Source organism: Orbicella faveolata, unplaced genomic scaffold, assembly GCF_042242905.1.
Source record: "Orbicella faveolata isolate gen_17 unplaced genomic scaffold, um_ofav_v1 contig_1, whole genome shotgun sequence".
NCBI classification, from domain to species: domain Eukaryota; kingdom Metazoa; phylum Cnidaria; class Anthozoa; order Scleractinia; family Merulinidae; genus Orbicella; species Orbicella faveolata.
The window spans coordinates 1421243-1426698 of NW_028301536.1; positions in this window are offsets into that span (position 1 = coordinate 1421243).

The window sequence follows — 5456 nt, forward strand, 5'->3', positions numbered from 1 at the left end:
ATAACATTGTCCAACTTGAAGTTGTTTTGTGAAATAGTCCTTGAATGCACTCGCATATGACTTATTTGAAATTTTCTTAAGCCGCGCGACGGAACGTTCTTTCAAAATTAGATATATTAAAAAAAAATTAATAAGATTTTGCTTCTTAGCTTAAACTGTATGTAGAATGTCTTAGGTGTTCTTTATATCAAAAATCTGTCGCAGAGTGGAGTATTACGAAAGTAAGTGAAGTGCTTTGTGAAATGTTGTTCCTGTTACGTGGTAAGTTCGGTGAAGCAGACATCCTGTTCTTTTGTGACGCGTAAAAAACAAAAAACACGTTAGGTGTGTATCCAAACGGACACGCTTTCTTAAATGTTTCAATGAGCATTTGTCACTCTCACTACAATTTGTTTGCGTCAAACTAATGCCCGTTTACCACGTAAGAAAATTTGGTACTGTATACAATCCATAACAAATATACCATAGTTACTTTTTCGCAGAGGTTTGAACCCTAGAACATACACATTCCTTCAGCGACCTCCATTTAGCGGTTATTAACATAGCCCTTATTCATTTCGCCATCTCAAGCTTAACGAAATCGTTAAATCGAGTTTTACGATCTTCACATGACCTTTTGGTCGTCGAAGAGAGTTGCGAAGGAAAAGTTAACTTGAAATTCCTTTCTAACTGAAACTTTTTGGAATGATTTCTTGACTAATTTGAAAATGTTTGAGCGAATTTCTACCATAATTAAGAGTTAAATCAAGTCAGTGCAAAAGTAATTATTCAGATATTAAAACAGGTCAAGTCGCAAACGGTCACGCCAGTATAATAGATAGATAAGCTTTCAGAAAAAATTCACCGGCTGATTCAATTTCAAAATATACAAATTTTTCATTTACTTTAAGATACGTCACTAGCTAACCAGCTTCAACGTATGGTGCTGTAGTTGACGGTGAAGAGGAAAATTGAGCCCGAAGCGAAGCAGACACCATAATGAACAACTGAAGCAATATCGGGTTGTAAATGAGACACTGCGGTAAAGTTATCAAACGCAAACTAATCCGTTATTTTTCGCTGAAGTTTGGTTTTGCGTGAATCATGTGAGAAGGAATCACTATGCATTTGAAAAGATTCATTTTAATTTAGCACGTTGTTTGGCCAGTATGGAACAAGCTGTACAGACAAAGACGTTTTATGGTTGATTTTCTGTTAGAACAATGAACAATATCAGTAGAATTTGTTGACGCTCTCGAGGTCGACAGTTTGGTTAGCGTTACAATCAAAAAAGTCATATTTAGCTAGCACCCAACTGGGATTATTTCCTGAATAGATTTGAGAGGACTTAAATATGAGAAATGGGCTGTCAGTAATTATTAATAACAATTTTTTTTAGGAAAACAAGCATGACTATAAGCACGCGTAACGTTATTAAGGATCAATAATTTATTAAAAATAATTTTTTGTTTCTGCCCAAGAAAAACTTTTCTTCGGGTATCTAAACATTGTGTATCAGTTAAAGAGTGTTTTGGAAACCTCAATGCAAGCAGAAGGTTTTCTCCCACTTGATACTCAATGCAAAAACATACCCGGTTATGATAATTTGAGTGACGTCATGTAAATACTTCCCAAAAACGTGACTAAAAGTTTTCCACGTGTGCCTTCATCTTCATTTAGCTGATTTAGCTAACGGCAGCTTTGCAAAAACGTTTTCAGCTATTAATATCACAGAAATGGCCACATCATAAAACAAACAATGATGCTTTGTCATAATTGCATCCCACCACAGTGAACAATAATTTAGTTTCTGGCATTTTTTAAAATTTTCTACCTCTATTTTTCCCATAAAGGAAATTCCCATAAACTGTAATACCGGCAGTTCAAATTTGTGTGCGCCTCTGCAGCCAATCATTTATATTGTTTTAAGAAACATTAATACATTTGTCTTCATTTTCTTCTTCATTTTCAAAACACTAAAAAAGTAAACAATCAAACAAATAAACAAACATGACTATGGAACTTCACGCCTCAGTTTTCATCAGATTATTTGTTTATATCGTTTTTGGGCGATCTGTTAAAAGCGAATACCGCTTTATCGCTTTGTTACCCAACAAAGTGAAGTGAGATTCATTACGAATCGATCACTCTCCAGTTGTAAACGCAATATAAGTTATGTTGCCTCTACAAAATGTTCAGGTTTTCCTACTAAAGTAACAGAACTCAAGTACATGTCCAAATTAGGATGTCACGTGATATCCATCTCATGACATGAGCACGTGTTAGATGGTGTCATATGCTCGGTAACATTCTCTTTGGCTTTCGAATATTAATATTTATTTATTGTTGACAAACAGATCTGTTGATCCATAACCAAATATTGCAAAGCGAAGAAACTAGAACTGAACTTTGTAACTGTTTATGACTGTATACGTCAGCTCCTTTGAAATAGATAACGTTTCTTAAAGGTGTCCATGGTTTGTCGCATCCAGGAGAAGTCCTGAGTCACGCCGGATGAAAGAAATATTCAGTTTAATTGCTATAACTAAAGTTATCCGTATTGCAGGGCATAACTCAAGAAAGGTACATTTTTTGCGGTATAATCAAGCTTCAATGAGCTTACTAGAATTTGTGTAAATTCATCATCTTTTTAAGGCTTTGAAAAATTCTAAATGTTATTTTGCAAAACTTTGTCAAAGGAACGTGATCTTAGTTCATAATTTTTGAATAGTTTCATGCTGGTGTTCAATTTACTTGCCGAGAACCACGAAATCAAAACCAATTGAATGCATTGCTCAATAGATCTCATTTTCATGGTTAAACACAAATGTTTCATCGAAAGCAATAAAAGTTAGACAACTTTGAAAGTAGAATTGGAACATACAATTCACATGAAAGTACTACCGGCCCAATATCACTCTGGGTGCCCGGTAAAACTCTCATTGACATTTCGTTCACAGAGTAAAAAGGCTTAAGTAAATTGGCTCACAGTCTGAAGTTTGGTGAAATGAAAATGTCATCTTTAAAGAAGGCAACTTGTATAACCTTTCTCTTCATGAGTCTTTCGATAGCCTTCAGTTCTGGAATTTTTGCCTGGCATTATATCGTTTTTGATGATAGCTCGATTCAGAGGAGGAAGATCGACAAAGTAGTCTTGTTTTCTTTCAAACACTGAAAAGTAGACACGGGAGCACGACAAGTAGCGACATATTTGTTTTATAAGAATCATCCGAATAAAGACGTTTCCATGATATTTTTCTGATCATTTCAACCGATCACATGCTCAGTAATTACTAATGATTATCAAAGTTTCATATAAGCCCTTGTTTTAACAAGGACCTAGCTAACCAAATAAAGAAAATAAGACGAGGGCTAAATTAACAGGCATTAATGTGAAGGGATCGAGCAAATTTAAGGTCAATTTAACTTTTATGAGTCGGTGATTATCACGAAAGCGCGCGAACGGATTCGGATATTGCAAGCTACAATCTTTACGCAATGTGTCGAGGGAGGAAAACAAAGGCTTTGGTTCAAACAATTATAAATTAACGTCCTTTATCACTAAGAATCCTACCATTCTTGGATGGTCTTTAAAAACAGAGAATGTCTTACATCCAGGGTATAAACTGCCTCATTTATGTATACTTAATGATGAATGGCTGAGAATGAATTCTTTTGAGCATAATGGTATTATCGTATAACCTTCTCTTGTACAGTAATGAACAAACTGCAAAAATCAGCTGACTCACCGCTGGTGGTTTTCTCAGTATTTGCGTGCGAGCCCTTATTGTTTTCTCGTCGCCCACAGACATACCTTCTGGCAACTACTGATGAATAATTTCCGTGGATTATCTCTGTATCACATGATTTTGGCCTGAAACCAAACTGCTTTTAAAGAAAGGAAGGACACTGATGAAGTAAGGAAGAGCAAGACAAAACAATGAGATAAAAGTATGCATACATGAACACTGACAAAGTTCGTCGCGACTCTTTTGAATCTTGTCTAAACTTTCCCAGTTTATTGATTAGATTTTAATTTCCTTTTTGTGGGTCACTTCTGGGACTGACAAAATGTGTTCGCTATAACGAGGTTTCGTCGCATCGAGGCTTTTTCCATATATTTTACCATTAATTGGGTTAAGAAAATCGTTATTTAAATCGAGGACTTCGTTATTTAGTGGTTCGTTAAATCGAAGTTCTACTGTACTAGAATTGAAAAACGGTGAAGAGATGCACTAAATAAGTCACACGCAGAAAGTAATACATTACGATACAGCTCTCCAAAATATGTATCAAATACATTATATATGAAAGGCAAATACACTCGAAAATTAGGATTTGAAATAGTTTTTACAAACGAATAAGGGATCAATTTCAATTTGACACCAACTCGAGTGCAAGTTTTATAATTTTGTCAGGCCTAAAGTAAAAGTGTTTTGGAACAGCATACTCTAAAATAATTTGGTGGCATCGTCAACGTTCCGTGCAATAGCAGGCTGTTACGTCATATTCCCCGACAACCGCCGAGTGTGTCTGAAGTCGTAATGACAAGGAGGCGTCTCAGTGAATTGGCCTCGCTGTAAAATCGCAATGAATGTAGATAAGTTATCAATAGCTAGGGAGGCCACCAATTGTTGTAAAAATTCCTCAGGCCGGCAAGCACTTTCGAGAGTCGCTTCATTCAGGAGAGTTAATCTCAGGACTTTTTTGGACGTCATACATATCTGTTTTATTCTCCAGCTATTTCGATTGTACTTGTCTAAGATGAATTTAATTGTTTCAGTTATTCCTTGTAGGTGTTTTAGGCTTTAGGACGGAAGCGGTTGTCCTTGTAGCAAGAAGGAAAAAAATTAAAATGTCTCAAATATCTCTACGTAAGGCTTACATCATTGAAACTGCATAAAACGGTATTGATAACAAATACTACAGTTTTCTAAGAATATGAAGGTTTGTAATAACTGCTTGTCCTATTTCGGATATTAAATCTTGGAGGCAAGGAGGAAACAGTTTTGAGGAGGACTGTATCACGCTAGCTAGCATTTGACCACTAGAGCCAAAAGTGGATGTAACTACACTAACCAGAGTCAATTTAGCTTTCAGCACGTTGGTCGTTTAATGCGTTTAATTACCACGATGAACAACTACAACCCTTTAACGATATCAATACGGATAACTAGGAAATTCACTGGATTTGATAGGAAATTTTTTTGTTTGGAATGTTATTCCAATGTTAATATCTCTGAGAGAAATTCTCTTAGATAAAATTCAAATTATTGACCGTAAGTCTGCCGCAACCTTGAAGAGACATGTCCTCATGCACGTCCAAACTGGTTATATTGCACAAGGAAAACACTTTAATCTAACAACGCTTTGGTTCCATATTATATCGGCCTTCCCTACATGAATAGTTCTGATTGTAAGGCCCGGGTTCGAATTCGCAGTAATTAACCTATGTTAACCCCATCTAAATTTATGCC